This window comes from Lissotriton helveticus, chromosome 6 (assembly GCF_964261635.1).
Source record: "Lissotriton helveticus chromosome 6, aLisHel1.1, whole genome shotgun sequence".
NCBI classification, from domain to species: domain Eukaryota; kingdom Metazoa; phylum Chordata; class Amphibia; order Caudata; family Salamandridae; genus Lissotriton; species Lissotriton helveticus.
In genome coordinates, this window is record NC_136067.1 from 1,343,829,217 (window position 1) to 1,343,849,820 (window position 20,604).

Here is a 20,604-nt window from a genome sequence, read left to right on the forward strand (position 1 = left end):
GCCCTTACACAGTGTCTTACCCTGGTCCCCCCCTCAAAGCAGTGGCGGAACGCGAAGGGTAGGGGACAGGCTTTAGGGTGGGCTATCAAGGTCCCAGAGAGAGGAGGTGGACAGAGAATTTAAAGTCGTCAAAAGAGTTGCGAGGAGTGGTTGCTGCCAAATTGAAGAAGGAAGTGGAGGAAAGGAGAATAGCTGGCCCGTTTAGTGACTGGCCGACGGATGACCTAATCATTTCTCCGCTGGGGGTAGTGCCCAAGAAGGAATAGGGTGAGTTTCGGATGATACACCATCTCTCATGGTCTGAAGGTCAATCCTTGAACGATTTCATTGTCGAGTAGGATTCAAGGGTGCTTTATGCTTCCCTGGATGATGCGATCCGCCTAGTGAGGGTGTGTGGGCCGGGGGCAGAACTGGCGAAATGCGATATCAAGTCAGCATTCCGCCTGCTGCCGATACACCCAGCGAATTTCTCGCTCCTGGGGATGCAATTCGGGGGTGTCATCTACGTGGACAAGTTTTTGCCCATGGGGTGTGCTATTTCCTGCGCACTGTTCGAACTTTTCAGCACCTTGTTGCAATGGGCCTTCACGCGTTGCAGTGGGCATCGAGACGTCACTCACTATTTGGATGATTTACTTTTCTTGGGGAAAACACACTCTGGGGACTGTGGCATGGCTCTGTCACATTTCCAGGAAATGTCAATGCACTTTGGTGTTCCCCTTGCCCCTGAAAAGACAGCTGGCCCCAGTTGCAGTCGGACGTTCCTTGGGATCGAACTTGATTCCATTCACTGGCTGGCCCGGCTTCCCGCGGCTAAGGTGATGGAAATTCAGGAGTGCCTGTTGTGGGCGATCGGGGAGAAGAGGATTGCTTTGAGGCCAGTGCAACAGCTGCTGGGTTAGAGAGAGTTTTATATAGCGCGAACTTGAACCGAACCGAATCAGTTATCAGAGCGCTTTACATAGCACCAGTTACGTTACATGAGGACACACTTTCATTTTTTAGGCACGGGGAGATTAAGTGATTTGCCCAGAATCACAGGGGGTTTTTGGCGTCGTTACCGAGACTCGAACCAAGTTCCCCAGGTCCGAGGTCGAGCGCCTTAGCCGTTAGGCCATTTCCTGAATTTCGCGTGCAAAGTAGTCAGGGCGGGACGGATGTTCTGCCGGCGGCTCGGCATGGCCTTGTCGGGGGCAGTGCTTCCACACCACAGGGTCGGGATCTTCATTGAGGACTTGGCTGACTTTTTTGACGGATTTCAACGGGGTGTCTCTGGACTTTGATGAGGAGAGGGCGGTTTGGCAATGTCAAATTTACTCTGATGCGGCAGGGACAGCTGGCTTTGGGCTTTTCTGGGGTGCGCGGAGAGCTGGACGGCTCATTGGTTGAAACAAGGGAGGAGCATTGCGTTTCTGGAATTCTTTCCTTTGCTGGTGGCGCTGGAGGTGTGGGGTCCGGAGTTTCAGAACAGATCAGTGCTTTTCCATGTCGATAACATGACTGTGGTGGAGCTGGTTAACCGCCAGAGGACCAGGGATCTGGGAGTGCTGAGATTGCTGAGGAGTTTTATGCTGAAATGCTTGCGATTGAATGTAGTTTTTAGAGCCAAGCATGTCCCTGGAGCGAATAATGGCATTGCGGATGCTTTGTCTCGTTCGCAGTGGCAGCGGTTACGGCGTCTGGCACCAGGAGCGGGATCGAGCTGTCGGACGGCATCTGGACCTTGGGGGAGTGAGAGCGATAAGCCTGGTTGAACATTCTATTGCTGATACCACAAGAAGGACATACCAACTGGCCTGGGCGGAGTTTGGCTCATTTATGGGTTGGCATGAGGATTCTGTTCTGGGGGACCGCGCAGCAGTGGAGCAGGGTGTCCGGCGGTTTGTGTTACGTTGCATTGACCAGGGATTGACAGCTGCGACTATATCTGGAAAACTGGCAGGAGTGTCTTTTTATTGTAGCCTGTTTTCAGGGTTTGATCCTACAAAGGATGTGATTTTAAGTAGGAAGCTCAGAGGTTGGGGTAGGGAGAGACAATGGGGAGGAGGGATGTTACGTGAGGCAGTTACGTTTGAGTTGTTGGTTTGGCTGGTTGGGGTTTTGCCGGAGTGTTGTTATGACTCTTTTGAGGTACGAATTTTTCGGTTGTGCATGGTTTGGATGTTCTTTGGGGCTTTTCAGGTGTCTGAATTGTCAGGCACGCGGTCGATTGGTGGCAGGAGGTATGATGAGATCCGTTTGGACGGCGTGTGTCTGGGGATTTGGTTGGGGCGTTCAAAGACGGATCAGTTGGGCCGGGGCAAGTGGGTCTGGCTGTGTGAGATGGGAGGTGAGGGTGTGTGTCCGGTGACCGAATGGAGGATGTTTTTGGCGGCCTCACAGGGCGGGTCTGGTGAAATATTATGTATCAGGTCTGGGTCAAGGGCGACGTCTGGCCAGATGTAGGCTGTGTTGCGTATGGCTTTGCGGAATCTGGGACTGGAGCCGGCTGGTTTTGGGACTCGCTCCTTCCGCATTGGGGCTGCGACAGCTGCAGCCCGCTTGGGGTGGTCTTGGGATAGGATTCGGCAGATTGGGAGGTGGAAGTCTAGGTGCTGTGAGCAGTATGTGCGGAAGTGAGGAGTATGTGCGTACGGGAAAAGCAGTTGGAAGTTTTTGTGTTGCATTAGGATTGTTCTAACGTATTTCTCTTTTGTAGGTTGCGTGGGTGGACCGGGGGCCAAGACGGTCACCTGGATCGTGGGGCATTCCTTCGTGCACTGGCCGTCCAAGTACGTGGAGCAACAGGTGAACGGCCGTAACCTGGCACTCAAAGGACAACAGCATTAGGTGAACTGGTGGGGAAAAGGGGGGATGCGATGGGGTGCACTATTGCCTTTGCTTGCAAAGATGGTTCCCCAAAAAGGATGCCCGGACTTACTGATAATACACTTGGAGGAGAATGATTTGGTCCAGCTGTCCGGTTTGGTGCTCTTGCAGCTGATGCAAAGGGACTTGGGAGGTGCTAAAAACCAGGCTTGCAGGGACATGCATTGCCTGGACTGAGTTTGTCCCCAGGAAATTATGGAGGGGTGCGATGAAACACTGGGCTATTGAAAAGGCCGGAGGAAGCTCAACAGAGCAATGAGACTGTTTTGTGGGGAGAAGGACATTAAGGTTATCTCTCACGCGGGACTACGACTGGAGGAACCCTTACTGTTCAGGGACGACGGAGTGCATCTTTCACGTTTGGGGAATGCGTATTATATGATGGAGATGAGGGATGTGGTCAGTAAGCTGTGGAATGAGGCGATTTGGTGTTGCAGAACGGTGTGAGTGAGGTGTGTTTGAAAGATGCACTGTGCGGGTCCATAAAGGGGGGTGGGGCAGGTAACTGCCCTACAGGGGGGGTTCCCTGGTTGGCGATTCTTTGTAGGGGTAGGGGGCTCAAGAGTGGGCGCACCCATCCCTCGGGGGGGGGGGAGATTGAATGAGGTGGGGAGCTGGAGGCATGACTGGAATGCCAGAGGATATCGGGGTAGGATGCAAGGTGATTTGTGGATATGGATGAGGTACGGAAGGGGCATGGAGTGGTTGGAGGCATGAGTCGGAGTGGGTGAAGAGAGTGAATCAAGGAAGAGTTGATATGGGGGTTTGCTGTTATTAATGTTAATGTTATTGGTTATTGTTTAGTTGTGCAGCCTGGTCCTAATAAATGGCGTTTTACACTTTAACATCTGCTTGGTCTGTTTATTGCGGGATGTGCCGCACTGGTGAAATCGTTGCTGAAAACTGCAGAAAGGGGAAAAATATATACGAAAGAACGTCTCATGTTCTCCAGCAGACCAAGCACGAAGATGTCAGTCAGTCAAAAATCTATATTTCGATTAATTAAAATCATAAAAGAGACAATAAATAAATAGGCCTTCGATTGTTATCGGTCATATATGTACAATATTTACAATACTTTGATTGAGCGTCAAAAGGCAAATATATAAAAAAAAAAATTGCTCATATTAAAAGTTAAGAGTAGCATATTTACAAAAATGCATCTTTAAAGTCCTTTGAGTTTAAAAACCCATAAGCCCCCTCTGCAACCTACTAGGCTATTACAAGCAAATAAGCCTTTTATTATTTACCCTGGCTGCGGCCACCAAAAAGCTTGCTACACTGAAGAGGACACGCACACTACTCAGCATTTGCAAATGTAAGAGCGCAGGCCTTACTTAAACGAATCCAGCTTCTCTTAATATAGGGTTTAGAAATTGTTTACGCGCCTTGGAAAAGTGCTCACAAAACAATGAGATGGAGTGTATCTTGTGTAGAGAAGCTGTCGCAGGAGCATGGTGCGGTATCCTCTGGTTTCCCCCATTGCGGGAATGTACCCAAAGTGAGATGGATTATATTAAACCTAAATCTAATCAACAAAAAGCGATGAAACGGCTTGGTGACGATTTTAAGATAAGGTTCAATAAGTGGGGAAGTCTGTAAAAGATAAATGCTTCTCGCACCTGGTTTTCTAAGCTCCATCTCCTCCCTTTCCGCCTCCAACAGAATCCGGAAATTGTGTTTAATCCACCCAAATCCTCTTTCTTAATTCCCTCAGGAGATGTATATAATTCGGGTCGTCCCAGTCTGACGCACGCCGCTCTAACGTACGCCAGCACGAAGATGTACAAGTTCTTTTACAACCCCTGGTATCTCTGGATGCAGGCACGCAACGCCCATTGGACTCAAAGGGCTTCAGCCCCCCCCATCGTGTGTGTCAGCCCGGGATGATCCAGCTTCCCGGGCACACACACAGCCGCACCCGAGTACTTCACATGTCTTTTAAAGACCTTTTGCTTGTTAATGAGGCTTTGATGTCCCGCCCCTGCAGCTCCACTCCGCCTTTTGGTTGAAGATCAGCATCCCCCCCCCCCCCCGAAAATGTTTCTTAGCGCCCCCCCCCCCCCCGGACTTTGACTCTAGTTGCGCCTCCGTCTGATGACAAAGTTATTTGTTATTTGTTATTTTGTTATTTGTTATAGCGGGTTTATATAGCGCCAAATCACCTGCAGGTCTCAGGGCGCTTTTGACCACAAGACATAACGACCGAGGTACTGAGAGAGGGTAGAGGGAAGGGGCAGGATTTACGCTAGGCTGTGTGCTGTTCTGAAAAGGTTGGTTTTCAGGGCTTTCCTGAAACGGAGCAGGTTACCCTCCTTACGGAGTGCCTCAGGCAGGGCATTCCATAGGTTCGGTAGTACGACCGAAAAAGATCTCCCTCCCATTGTAGCCAGTTTGAAACGTGGGCAAACAAGGAGTTGGGCGTCTGAAGACCTAAGGTTTGTTTCCGGTCTATATATCTCAATCCGTTCCTTAATGTAGGCCGGGGCTTGCCCATAGATGGCTTTATGGGCTATACAGAGGCTTTTAAAGGTGGACCTCTGCCCGATTGGCAGCCAGTGTAGACTCTTTAGTAATGGGGAGGCATGCGCTCTCCTCGGGAGATTAAAAATGAGCCTGGCGGCATCGTTTAGGACTACTTGAAGTCTGTTAATTAGCGTTGACAAGACTCATGGGTGCTGAGAGGGGAATTTAGAGTCCAGCAAGACTCCGTAACATTCTTAGCATAGCGTTGCCAAGGAAACTCAACATTCACAAGTTGCTAAACCTGTGTGCTCATGTAAACCCGGAAGTCAAGAGACCCAAGAAGGCACTGAAGAAGCACTACGTTGCGTAAATCTCTTTGGCGATGGAAGTAGTTGAGATAGCACTTCAATGACATCATCCTCCTCCACATTTTAGATCTAAATTTGTCACATTCTTTGACTATCCATACAAATCCCACACTCAAGCTTACATGGTCTGATCATTATTTGATGCCTTTTAAGATTATTACCAATCGGTCCTTGCACCAGCAGCCTACTTTGCTGAAAGTTTCTCTTTTCTGGCACCATATTTCAGGGTCCCAATTATCTGAGACTCTTATGTTCTCGACTGGAGCTGTCGGGTTCGATGGACTCTGATTTTTCTAAAGCCAACAACCGGCTTTCCTTTGTCCTTCACCTCATCGCCCCCCTTAAAAAAGGTAACATTGAGGAGAGCTAGGCCATCGGCACCCTGATTCTCACCTATTTTAAGAGCTGAAAAGGCGCATTTGTAAACGTCTTGAGTGGAGTTGGTGTAGAGAGTATGAGACAAAAGCTACTTATAAGAGAGCCTTGTCGAATTTCCATAAAGCTTCTCGTCGGGCTGATGAGGAGTAAGATCTCCTCCTCGATTTCAACGGCTTCCAAAAAACCTCGAGAACTTTTTAAGAGGTTATTTCTTCTTTGTCCCCCAGGTATTCTCACAGTGGCCTGACTCTGTCAGCCAGCCTATGTGCAGACCTTTCTAATGTCTTCAATAAAATCTAATTGATTTCTGATCAATTTCCTGCCCAGACACTGCTGATACTGATTCTGGAGAATACGCTGTCCTCTAGCCCTCTACTGTCTTACTTTGAATCTATCTCTTTGCTAAGTCCGGCTCGCCACTTGATCCAGGTCCTCTTGATATTCTGAAAATGGCCACCCCTCTTGTGGTTCCCTTGTTGCACAAGCTGATGATCTCCTCCTAGGACGCTGTGGTTGTGCCGAAAGTTGGAAGCAGGCTTTATTGCTTCCTCTTCTGAAGAAGCCCAATGGGATCCTATGGTGCTGAGCAACTTCAGGCTTAGTTTGCTTCTTTAGGCTATAGCCAAAATGTTAGAGAAGGTGGTTAACCGTCAACTCTCCCAGTATCAGGAATCTACGTCCTTCATAATAAACAATCAGGCTTTTGTGCGGGCTACAACACAGAATCCGCTCTACTGGAAATGACTGGATTTATTTAAGATAATATCGATCAAGATGCCAAGGCTATAGTAGTGTTAGTCGATCTGTCTTCCGACACTCAACACTGTTTCATATTCGATCCTTCTTAACAGCTGTGGACTGTTTGAACCCAAGGCCAAGTGTTGGCTTGAATCCCACTTAGAAGGCAGGGTACAGGCAGTTTTACTTACCCCATTTCCATCAATCTTTAAACCTCTTGACTGTGGAGTACACCAGGGCTCGGCCTTAAGTCTGACCCTTTTTAATGTCCAGCTACACCCCTTGCCAGCCTGGTGGAAGCTTGGGGTATACGTGTAATTTCCTATGCTGACAATACCCTGTTGATGCTGACCTTTCAGAATAATGCGGTAGAGGATTTATACGCCTTCAAGCAATGTCTGAAGGCAGTCTGGGGCTGGATGAACGATAATTGCCCTAAACTGAAGTCTGACAAAACTAAAATCTTTTTTCTTCGACTCCAGCATCCACCTAAATTCTCACAACTGGTGGCCATCGGAGCTTGGACCCCCCCCCCCCGCCCTCTTTATGTGTAAGAAACCTTGGTTTTAAATTCGATTCTAATCTGTCCTTTGAACCACAGGTTGAGGCTGTGTCTGCCATCTACTTTCTAACTCTGAAATCACTCAGGAAAATCTAGTGCCGCAAACTAATCCTAAAACCATTGTTCATGCTCTAGTGACATCCAAATTGGATTATGCGAACTGTCTGTGCCTAGGCCCGGCATTTTAACTGCTGCACTGCTTGCAGATTATTCAAAATGCTGCAGCACGTCAAATTTTAGAGCTGTTGGGCGTGCCTATCAGTTTCCGCCCCCCTTCGCCAACTGCAATGGCTGTTCATCAGTTGTTATCAAAAACACAATAAACCTCTCCTAGAACATTATACATCTGTAGGTAGTACATCCATTACTTTATATACCACATCAAAGTCCCACACAACTGAATTTCTTTAGAAAAACATATATGATTTTATTCTTCGCAATCCATGAGTTAAGGTTACTTCATCAAAAATATATACATGAATATATACAGTAGATCAATTAAATAAACATCATACAGCCCCCAATCATACTCATACTTCCAGGCATCATCTCAAACAACCACAATGTCATACACAAACAAAAAGGAACAATACATTAATAACAAACCAAGCTACAAGTAAGGACACAAGAAAAAAATTATACAGGCAAAAACAGCGCCGATGCCCGTTTCGGAAAGGACAATATTCCAAAGTTCCTTCGTCAGGGCGCAAAGATCACCATGTAATGTATACAATTTCTTCAGGGTGTGGAATTCTTCGATTTCCAAAAGTTCAATCTTTAATAAGAAGATACCAATTATGTAAGGGCTGTTTCTTGAAGCAGAACAAAGCGAAAAACACACAGTTTTGGGGGTAGGTACAGCCTGCCCGGGTTCAATATAATAAATGTACTCCTGAAGTTCTAGGGAGGAGCCCTGGAGCAAAACTCTCAAAGATAGGAACTCGACATCAACCACGTATAAATTAAGAATAGAAAGCAGGAGGAGCAGTCAAAGTCCAGGGTGCTGTCTCGATAATTCCACGGGGGTCAGAGGCATAATCGGGACCCTCCGACGAGCCAAGCAACTCCCACCATACCACAAGGACCAACGATTCCTATTAAACACCCAGGTCTGCTGATAACGTGAGAAGGTACGCGTCCGAGCCGGATAAAGAGACTTCCCGAAGTCCACCGTGAAGTGAAAACTGGGAAGTCTCTTTAACCGGCTCGGACGCCTACCTTCTCACGTTATCAGCAGACCTGGGTGTTTAATAGGAATCGTTGGTCATCGTTGCTGAAAGTGCTCTTGGCCTACCGTGAGTAGGAGGTAATGCCTATTGGTAGGCAGGACAGAAATATGCAGCTAGCACGTCGAATGTTACCATCCAGTATCCTGGGTCCAAGGCAGACCGAGCTTGAGCATTTTGAATATTTCCTTGGAGAAGAGCTTGAGAAGATGAAGGTCTGGTATAGGACTGAGGCCTCCGTACTTCTTTGGCACCAGAAAGTAGTAGAACTAGCAACCACGACCTACTTCTGATGACGACACCCTCTCTGTAGCTCCCTTGGCCAAGAGAGCCAACACTTCCTGCCAAACTAAGGAGAGGTGGTCCTAGTCAGCCTGTTGTAAGTAGGTGGCATGGGTGGAGGTGTGGTCACAAAGAGGAGGGTGTAACCCCTTTGGGCGAGCTGCAAAACCTAATGTCCTGATATTATTGACATCCAGTGGTGAAGGTGATGGTGCTTCGTTCGCCACACTGAATAGCCATGGATTTTGGAGGGTAATTAAAGGGGTTTGGAGGCAGTGGCTGCATGATGGGGGTGGAACTGGCCCAACTTATGGCAACCTGTCCCATGTGGTCTGTGGGAACCGCATCCTTTGCCATGAAAAGGTTGGGAAAAATCCTGGCCATGGTGGCTGAGAGAGTAGAGATGTGACCATGAAAGGGGTGGATGGTGGACTGGGGTTGGCGAGGGGCCATGGAAAGATTCAATGACCGTCCCGTAGCCCTGCTGTCCTTTGCGCAACCAAGTTCCAGACTATATGGGATTAATGGACCATGAGGCAAGTGGTGTTCACCAACTGCAGTGGTAAGCTGGCAGAAGAGAATATCCTCTTACCGAAGATATCCAGCTTCCTGGATTCCCTGTCCGGAGGGGTGGAAGGGACTGCATTGGGGTTGATTTTGGAGATGGAAGCATGGACCATCAAGCTCTCCGGGGTGGGGTGCTGGGTGAGGAAAATGGGCCCCTTTGGGTGTGGCAATGGCAGCAGACAATTGTCCTATGCACAGGAGCCCTGAGCAGTGCTTGGGCCAGGCCCCGAGCCGGACATTGGTGAAGGCTTCATTAAAGGGGAGAAGTGGTTCGGATGGGGCGACTACCAGGTGAAGCTCCTCTGTCATGACATTTGTCTTGAATGCCACTGAGGGCAATTGAAGGTCCAAGACCTCAGCTGCCCTCCTCACCACCAGCGCAAACGAAGCACCCTCCTTCATAGCCAAAGTAGGGGAAGAGACCAGGCCAGAATCTGGAGTAGTGTCCAGTCTACTGGCAAACCAGGTGTCCTCAGGGTCTTCTAAGGGTGATTAACCATAAGGATCTGCAGACCCCTCCCATTCATCACCCAATCCAGCCTTGTCATAAGAATAAGGCACTGGCTCCCTCACCATGCACCAACCTGGTTCTCTTCGGCAGACTGAGGAGATTTAGGCTAGATTTCCAGCCAGGCACTTTCCTTGACAAATGTGAGACTACAGGAAGTGCTTGCCCTGGTCCCGACCATGTTGCAAGCACCAGTACACAGTAGGACTACTAACTTTGCATAGAGAAGGTAGGCAATCCTTTTTTCAACGGCATGCAGATGTGCTCACCAATTGTATAGGGATTCTATATCTTAATTGCCCTGATGCACGACAGGGACATTTAATTGGCCGTTAGTTAGGAGCAGTAACATGTCAGCAATAAATTGGATGCATTGGTCATTGATTGAACCCATAAACATCCCCCTTTTTGGTTTAGAAAGGTATCTATACCTAGGGTACCCACTAATAAAGTGAATTCCCACAGGTTTTTCCTAAGGTAGTTTTAATATCTGGATCCAAGACAAAGAACTCCCTCAGAATGCTGAGGTAGAGTCCGCTCTGGTAGTATTATCTACCCAGGGTGGGGTAGGAAGCCGATCACGAAGCACGATACATTACGTGGCTGAAGCTTCTTTAGCCAGAAACACTGGATCTGATTTCATAGCCTTTTGTAGCCAACACAGAACAAAAGTTATAGTTCTGTGATGTCACTGTGCCTGGTACCTTTGTGTTTGGATCTGGTAACTATTGGAGGATGTGTTGTGTGCCATCTGTTCCTTTTCAACTCTCACTGTGATTGTCTACTACCAGTAGAAGACCCAGTTTCATAAACTCCACTAAAGTTTGAGTTAATGGTTTCACCCAAGGGCATGCAGTACTTCTTTCAAACCTCATATTGCAGTATGTGAGTCCACCAAAGAGAGAGGGAAGTCTTACCATGTAAGATGCAGTTTTCTATCTTAATAGCACAGTCAGAGTTAATGATGTCCCAGCTAGGACAGGCGGCTTTATATTGTTTGATTACTGTGCTGCTTTTTAGAGCAACAGAGAGTCTGGCTTTAGGTCATTCGAGGATGTAACAGATCCAAAAAGCGAAGTTACCCAAGGAAGTTGCACTTAATTTCCTAGCCTTTATATGGTTGCTCTGGGAGAACAGTGTAAATCTATAACTTGAAACGATGGGCTGAATGTTTGTAGGCCAATAGCAGGGGTGATAGGAGGGTCACTGGGCTTAGTGACCTATGCGGCGGGGACACAAAACATTATGAGGGAAGGCAGAAAGACAAATGCAAATATAGAGCAATACACAATGAAAATAGTAGTTTGGAAAAGCTGAAGCCAACAGAGAAAGTGGTGAAAAATATTTTGCTAAAGTGTTATAAATGTGATTGCACCATGAACTACAAAGTTAGGATGAAGGGTTGGGATAAGTGAGGATATCATTGGTACACACGTACTGCACTGCCTATTGCCTTGCCATTCTTCTATCACTGATGTTCTGAACACAGCCTGCTGCTGTGCACCCCATGTACAGTTTAGATGAGGCAAAATTACCTCACAGGCGAGGCTTATATTTCAGACCATTTTAGAAACATCTGAGTTGCACACATCTGTGTATCAATTGAGACACAACTCACAAGGATACAGGCCTTTTCAAGTGCATGTGGGGGTTATACTCTTTACACCCAAATGAGACTCAAACATCAACTGCAGGGGTTATTAGGGTGAATCTAAGGGTGCCTAACTGTAGCACTTTCAAAGGTTGAGTTTTTAGTACTTGGGATGCGTGCAGGCAGTAAACCTTTTGCAATCAAATGTAGTAGTACACACAGTGCACATCCTGTAGGCTTGCATTCTGTACATGGCTCTGTCTTTTAATAAAGGTCTGCAATGTTAAATCACTTGAGTTATATGGAGATTATTTTGTCGCTTGCATGGTATATGGTGGGGATGTATAGCATAAAATACCTCTGCTATTCCAATGTTATCAATGTTCGCTAAAAGCATGAACCCCAGCATATAGGAGAAAGGGAAATTGGCACATATGAGCAGTTGACATACCTGATGCTGAACAAAACAAAATAGTGACGGAGCACAGCACAAACAAATATATAACTCACTATCCCCAGTCAAAAAAAAATATTTAATACAAAGAACATGAAAGGAAAAAATAACACTCTGTCCAGCACATTGATCTTCACCACTGTAGTTAGATTTTTTACAGCAATGCCACAGCCGACACGTGTTTCCTCGCCATTCGCGACTTTTTCAAGGCTTCTGTAGCAGATGTTCTTATCTTAAAAACCACGATCGTTCAAATCGTACTTAAAAACCATGTGGGATATGGATAATGATTGTCCAAATCCCTAGTACATCGTCCGATTGTAGATCAGCATGAATGATTTCACGTAAGTGGTTCCCCGAGTTAGGATAAACAAAGTAAGCTGCTACAGATGCGCGTGGTAGTCGTCCCTGTCGTGTTTGCAATAATACAGTCACTACAACGGGTGGGTTCTTGCGTGTAGGTGATTCCCAAAATCCATTGAATGCACGGAAAACAGCTGCTGTTACACCCGCTGTATACCAATCGTATATAAAGTGTACAATAACTCAGTCAGACTTTCTCCAACCCGCAGCACAAGTCGAGCCTGATGCTGAATGCCATCTCTTCCAGGTTGTCTGTTGGTTCATTCGATCCGACAAAAGCATAACAAGGCTACCCAGTAATCCAAGAAGGTAATCCGGGTAGAACGCTGACAAAGACATTGTTCTCGTAGAAATATTTTTTACTATGCTGGATATTGAATGGAAGGCCAAATGTACCAGAAACAATTGTATTTTTAATTTATTAATTAAAACTGCAAGATGGAAATTTACGAGTAATGCAGTGGCACAAAGGTAAAACTATTGACATATTACAAGCACGGAATCACAAGATTATGGCAGTCAGAGCTGTAGGGAAACATTTATCGCTCTGATCTTCAAATCATCTGTGACAGATATGTCAACATTTAAACCCCAAAGTAAATGGGATGGGGTCCTCCTCAGGACCAGTACCAGAGTATTACCCACCACACAAGATTCTAAAATGAAAGTTACCCTTGATGCTTAATTTACAGTCTGCAATAAATTAAACGACTGAGTGACACTGGAAACCACAATCAAAGATGCACATGCTACAAACCAAAAAAGGAGTAAGGAACGCCTCCTACTAAACAATTAGCCAGCGTGGAACATACCCTTAAAAAATCATAAAGACACTCATGAACAAGCATTTGCAATGCTATAGTTCTCGCATTTACCAGAGTTTAAGCAATTGGCATTGTAAATGACAATGCCAATTGTTTTTTGTTTTTTAAAATGTAAATAAAAGGCATTGCCATTTACAATGCCAATACCTTAAACTTGCGTAAATGTGAGACCTATTGCATTGCAAATACTTATTTAACTGTAAAACTGAGCGCAGCGCCGCTTGAAGGACACGGCGCTCGGTATCTTTTTTTTTTAAACTTTAACACTCAGCGCGGTGTCCTTGTAGCAGGTTAAAGGAAAAAAAAATCAAGAAAACGCGCTAAGTTTTACAGTTTAAACAAAAAAAACAGAGCGCGGTGTCCCTGAAGCGGGCACCACGCTCACTATCAAAGTATTAAAAAAAATTATTTAACAGAGCGCGGTGTCCCAGAAGTGGACGCCGACCTCAATATTAAATAAAATAAATAAATAAATAAATGAACTGAGCGCGGTGTTCCTTAAGCGGGCGCCGCACTCAGGATACAAATACAACAAAAAATATCACCCGGCATTGTTCCCATAAGTGGCCATAAACAAAATAGCGCTCACCTCCTAGATAAAGCCAACCATGTACGGAACCAAGTAAAAGATCCAGTTGTCATGGGTGGTCACAAATGGAGATAGGGCGGTTACAAAGAGGGACTAACAAGTCGCATAATTTTATTTATTATTTATTTATTTTTTGCATTTGTAATGCGCACAGATACCCACAAAGGGTTTCCCGGCGCCATGGCTAGAAGAACAAGGCACAGAAAGCAACTGCTGACAACACATTGACCGCTATTTGTTTAAACAGTTATTTATTAAACAGCCAGGTTTTAACTTGTTTCTTAAAACTGGCATAGTTCTCCTCTTTGCGCAGGGCTAAAGGAAGGGAGTTCCAAAGAACTGGTCCCAGGCGGGAAAAAGATTTACCTCCCATTCGGGCCAGTTTGAATCTGGGTACCGTGAAGGTTGCTCCATTTAAAGAGCGGAGATTCCGTACAGGTACATGAGGCTTAACCAGTTTCTGCAGATACCGTGGTGCGGTTCCCGCTCTAATCTTGAACATGTAGGTCAAGGCCTTAAACCGGACCCGGTTCTCAACTTTCAACCAGTGTAGGTCTCTAAGGTGACTCGAGATCCTTGCTGTCCTAGGGATCTTACACAACAGCCTGGCTGCGGAGTTCTGGACAAGCTGCAACCGCCTGGTTACAGCTAAGTTGGAGCCCAGGTATAGAATGTTACCGTAGTCAAGCCTAGATGTTATTAGCGCATTGACTACGGTCTTCTGGGTATCCACAGGCAGCATCCAGATAATCTTCCGCAACCATTTAATAATCGTGAAACAAATGCCAGCCACTTTATTAGCCTGTTGTTTCATCGATAAAGAATCATCGATGCACACCCCTAAATTTCTAACCTGGGTAGCTGGACTGGGAAAAGCTCCCAGGGATGGCGGCCAGTGCCTCTCCTGCCACAGATCACGATTTTTTCCCAGGAGAAGAATCTCCGTCTTCTCCCCGTTGAGCTTCAGCTGGTTAGTTGACATCCAGCTGAAGACCTCCTGAAGACCAAGTTTCAGAGCTGAAGGGGATGAAGGCTCTGCGTTGGTGAGGGAAAAAATAATCTGTGAGTCATCCGCATAGGTCATGAGTTCAAGACCTACTCGCTCTGCTAAATCAGCGAGGGGGCGGAGATAAAGATTGAAAAATAGTGGGCTTAGAATTGAGCCCTGAGGCACGCCATGGGATGACGGAAAAATATCCGACTGGGCATGTGAGGACGAAATCTGAAACGTCCGGTTGCTCAGATAAGATCTAATCCAGTCCAATGCGGCCCCTCCGACACCATCCCCACTCAGCCTGGCAAGCAGTCTGTTGTGCGAGATGGTGTCGAAAGCCGCGCTCAAATCGAGCAGGACGAGAGCAACCGTTTGTCCGTCGTCCAAAAGTCCCCTGATCTTCTCCGTGACTCCCAGGAGGGCAGATTCGGTGGAATGGCCTGCCCTGAAGCCCGACTGGGAATAGTGGAGCAAGTTGTTATTCTCCGTGTACGATGAGAGCACGCCATGGATATGCTTCTCTAAAATTTTTGAGAAAGCAGGCAGCAGAGATATCGGGCGATAGTTTGCAAGAACCTCTGGGTCAGCAGATGGCTTCTTCAACAAAGGGCTGACCATAGCGTGCTTCCACGATGCCGGAACAGTTGCCAGACGGATGGAAGCATTAAGTGTCTCGGCAATAGTTCCTAAGGCACCGTCATCCAGTTGGCACAGAATGTTAATAGGGAGGGGATCGCACGGAGAGCCTGATTTGATGGAGGTCGCCAAAAGTTTTAAGGTGCCCGCGGAAATGTAAGGCCAGGCATCCAGCCGATTTCCTAGTGGGCTTTCTGAAGGAAGGGCTTCCCTGTCCTCCCTCACCGGGGGGTTGATGTTTGCAAGAATAGTTTCGACCTTTCCCACAAAATACGTAGCAAGATCTTGGCATTTTTGAGGGGTCAGGGGGCGCGCGACCGCCGCCGAATTTGCTCCGGCTAAGTCTTTTACAGTACTGAAAAGGGTCCGTGCTTTATTGGCAGCCATATTAATGGTCTCCGTTACATAAAATGCCTTAGCTCTGGAACAGGCCGTGTGATAGAGGTTTCTAGCCCTACGGTACAGTTCCTTAGATTGAGGATCATAGTGCTTGCGCCACTTCCTCTCAAGTCCCTTACACTTAGTTTTTTCCAGCTTCAGTTCTTCCGTATACCAAGGAGCCGGGGGCCGATGGACATTCCCTCTGCACCTTGTAACGGGTAGGCAAATATCCACTGCACTTTGTAGCCAGGTGTGGGCTTCCAGCGCATTGATCTCCATATCATCACCTAAAGCTGGGGGGGATACCCGTAGAGCATTCTGCAATTTGGTCATATCTATCTTTTTCCAGTTTCTCATGGAAATTGGGGGCCGGGCAGAACCTAGCTTCTCAGGTTGTATAAGCGTAATACTAAAAAGCGTTAGGAAATGGTCCGACCAACAAATAGGGTCGGTTTTTAGCCATTTCAGCTCCTGTATATTGGAGATAATGGGATCCAACAGGTGGCCAGCTTTATGCGTGGGGACCTCATTTCTCAGGGACATATTCAAAGTGTTAAAATCCTCCAGAAGGTTGGAAGCGATGCAATTAGATTTATCCTCAAAATGGAGGTTTAAGTCCCCCAATATGGTCAGATTTTGGGCATTTAGGAAGTACGGGGAAATAAGGTTAACCAAATTTGCAGCCCATACACTGCCATTACCCGGGGGGCGGTAAATTAAGAAGCCAGAAAACATAAAATTAGGGTTCAAGGATATTTTAAAAAATGCGGCTTCGCATCCAGGGATATTGACCGGTTCAAAGTCACAATTAAAATCCCTGTCGAAGATCACAGCAATACCCCCACCAACCTGTCTTTCTCTGTCTGCTCTAACAATAGCATAGTTAGAGGGCAGAGCAGCGGCTACATCGGGGCCTGAGCCGTCGTGCAACCAGGTCTCTGTTAGAAATATCGCGCAGGGTTTTTCTTCCATTAGGAGGTGGTGAATATCAGCTTTGTGTTGGGGCAGTGATCTACAATTCACAGTGTAAAAAGTAAACGTACGAGAATTTACAACAGAGGCTGGAGTAGGTGGCCTAGGCTTATATAAGACCTCTGGATAAGGTTGAATATTTGTAAGTGCAAAAGCACAATGAGGGCACACATGAGTACCTTTCAGGGAAGGCTTTAAAATGGAACAGTTATTGATAATAGTAGGGCGCAATGCCCGTATCTGGTCCACTGTGATCCTACCTGCCTCAGTATTTCGTGCCCCGTGACCCGGCCTGGCACGGACGGGCACAGACGGGCTGGTCTTAGGCTCGTCTTTGGCGCAGTCCGAGGCGCCTACCCTGCGCGCCATCGCTGCGCGCTGGGGCCGACGAGTAGCTAAATACCCTTCAGGAAGCGGAGGTCTAGAGCGCTAACCGCTCGAGACTCCGTTAGGTGCCGCCCCTGTCCCGCCCTTCACAGCCGCGATTGGCTGGGGTGCCGGCTGTTTCAAACGGAGCGAGAGCAGCCCCCAGAAGAAGATGCAAGTCCCTGGTGAGTGCGAGTGAGTGCTCAAATTGACAGGGTGAATAATAAAAACACAGTAAAGTCACTACAATGATTTAAAATTGTAATTAAAAAATCGAGTTACAACTCGAGAACACAGGGCAAAGATCACAAAACTGTCAAGTGTGCCACAGAGATTTTACACGCTTTCAATGTAACAAGGCTCGGCGCCCAGCGGGGAGTGAGCTGCCACCAGACTCCTACCGCGAAAGCGCCAGCCTCCTCGCAACCTAAATACCCTTCAGGAAGCGGAGGTCTAGAGCGCTAACCGCTCGAGACTCCGTTAGGTGCCGCCCCTGTCCCGCCCTTCACAGCCGCGATTGGCTGGGGTGCCGGCTGTTTCAAACGGAGCGAGAGCAGCCCCCAGAAGAAGATGCAAGTCCCTGGTGAGTGCGAGTGAGTGCTCAAATTGACAGGGTGAATAATAAAAACACAGTAAAGTCACTACAATGATTTAAAATTGTAATTAAAAAATCGAGTTACAACTCGAGAACACAGGGCAAAGATCACAAAACTGTCAAGTGTGCCACAGAGATTTTACACGCTTTCAATGTAACAAGGCTCGGCGCCCAGCGGGGAGTGAGCTGCCACCAGACTCCTACCGCGAAAGCGCCAGCCTCCTCGCAACCTAAATACCCTTCAGGAAGCGGAGGTCTAGAGCGCTAACCGCTCGAGACTCCGTTAGGTGCCGCCCCTGTCCCGCCCTTCACAGCCGCGATTGGCTGGGGTGCCGGCTGTTTCAAACGGAGCGAGAGCAGCCCCCAGAAGAAGATGCAAGTCCCTGGTGAGTGCGAGTGAGTGCTCAAATTGACAGGGTGAATAATAAAAACACAGTAAAGTCACTACAATGATTTAAAATTGTAATTAAAAAATCGAGTTACAACTCGAGAACACAGGGCAAAGATCACAAAACTGTCAAGTGTGCCACAGAGATTTTACACGCTTTCAATGTAACAAGGCTCGGCGCCCAGCGGGGAGTGAGCTGCCACCAGACTCCTACCGCATAATGAATTGAAAGTCAGCATTTACCAAGGACAATGATACCAGGCAATCAAAAATATGGTCAGAGAGAAGGCGAGGCTTACACAGCATACTCGACTACTGCATGCTTTGCAGAGAGAGCAATGCATGAGCACTGCCGCTAGACTCGACCTAAAAACATGGGTGTAGACAGTCCACCAAAGATGCCATAAATAAGGTAGCAAGGAAATGTTACTGAGAGAAAAAAACATGCTTGGCTATGTTGTGAAATAATTTCAACATCAAGTGCCTGACTGTACTTTGGGGGTCTCCCACCTATAATCACTACAAATTTGGTACATGTGTAACATGTGACTTCTTATACCATTAAGATATTGAAACTGTGATTTCATCAGACAAACTTCAGTTATTGCAATGCCTGTAATATGGTCTAGAACAGGGGTCTCCAACGAGTAGCTCGGGAGCTAATGGTAGCTCGCCAGCACCCTCAAAGTAGCTCTGAGAGGGGAAGACAAGCCAAGCCAATCTATAGAGTCTATGCATATTAAGAAAGGCGGCACCGCTCATCTCGAAACCCTCAGAGTGAAAGCTAACCAAACCAATGGTAGCACCTTATAATTACACTCAAACACAAACTGTATTGCCTTATGGCGTCGGCTCCATGACCATCTGTATCCACTCTAAATCTAAGTCACAAGGAAATTGTCTATCTTACACGCCCTGCTCTATCAGTCACACCACACGTGTAAACAATGCACTATCAAAGAAAAATGGTAGCAGTAATCAGTGCTGACTTACCAAAATGTGTGACTACAGCAGCTAGAGTGAAAATGTGCTAGGTGCGAGCAGGATCAGCCCAACAGCTGAGAATAGCAGCGTATGGATCCAGAGGAATTAAAAATTAAGAGCCGCATTGATTTATATGTGTGTTTGTTTAACATACTGTCCCTCCCTAATAAATGGTGTAGTTTCCTGGAAGCTACTTTTAGTGTCAAAGACCGTCAAATTTGTATGCTGGCCATATCATGAGGGTTTTATCTGTGGCGTAAAATGTTGGTTCATGTAATAACCTCTGACCCTGCTCGCAGGCAGGTCGCTCCCCACGCTGCTGCACGGCTCTGCCTGCATTGTTTTTGCCTAATCTTGTATTTTTCCCCTGTGCCTAACTTGCTTTCTTGCCCAGACTTGTTTTTATTCCTCTGTGCCTGTACTTGCTTTCTTGCCCAGACTTGTTTTTATTCCTCTGTGCCTGTACTTGCTTTCTTGCCCAGACTTGTTTTTATTCCGCTGTGCCTGTACTTGTTTTCTTGCCTAAACTTGTTCTTCCTTCCTGTGCCCAGTTCTCCCGCTTCCCCCACCCGTTTTTCCCATGCTGCGGCCACGCCCCCCCTGCAATCCCATTCGCCGCCCGCTCCCGCATCCCAGCTGCTCCTCCATCCCACATCCCCTCATATAGAGGCAGGGCAGCGGGCGCGCTCAGCGGGCGCTCCCCTGCTGCGCCAAAGGCACACTTAAGGCAAGCTTGTCAGAGCCGGTCCACGCCTGGACCGCGCCCAACGCCAGAACCCCTGGACCCCGCGAACGACACAACGCTCGACACCGCTACGATCACGTACTCAACACCGGACGATCACACACCTGCTTCCTGGCTGCCCCGAAGCCCACCCACGGAGCTTTCACCTGCTGGAACTGCAGCTTCACAAGCATCCGCCTCACCATGCTGCCGACCAGGAAAGAACCTAACCACCTCAGATGCATCCTTCTCAACATCTGCTCCACCAGCAAACACGCCGTTGAACTCTGGGACCTACTCGACTCAACCTCCCCAGAAGTCGCCTTCCTGGCGTAAACCTGACTGAACCCCGCCTCGGCACCCGACATAGCCATAGCCGTCCCGGAAGGCTACAAGATCACCCGCAGGGACCGGACCAACGAAGCAGGAGGAGGAATCGCCATCGTCCACAGAACACTCTCAGAGTCTCGACCAACACCCTCAGCACCGCCAAACACCTGCACTTACAGATCCACACCGACCCCAACACCACCCTTAGAGGAACCCTGATCTACAGACCCTCCGGACCTCGACCACAGTTCAGTGACTCCATCGCCGATGTCGTCAGCACACATGCCCTCGCCTCCACAGACTACATCCTACTCGGGGACCTGAACTTACACCTCGAAAATAACAACGACACCAACTCCACCATCCTGAGCGACAACCTAGCCAACCTCGAACTCAGACAACTCGTTACAACACCCACCCACTCCGCCGGTCACATGCTTGACCCCATCT

General features: G+C 47.6%; 1 protein-coding gene across 2 annotated transcripts in view; it reads right to left on the bottom strand.

Annotated features, from left to right (window-relative positions):
- TTC13 (tetratricopeptide repeat domain 13) overlaps nucleotides 1–20,604 on the bottom strand; it is a 1,212,286-nt gene that overhangs the window by 447,368 nt on the left and 744,314 nt on the right. The gene's annotated exons all lie outside the window — the stretch shown is intronic.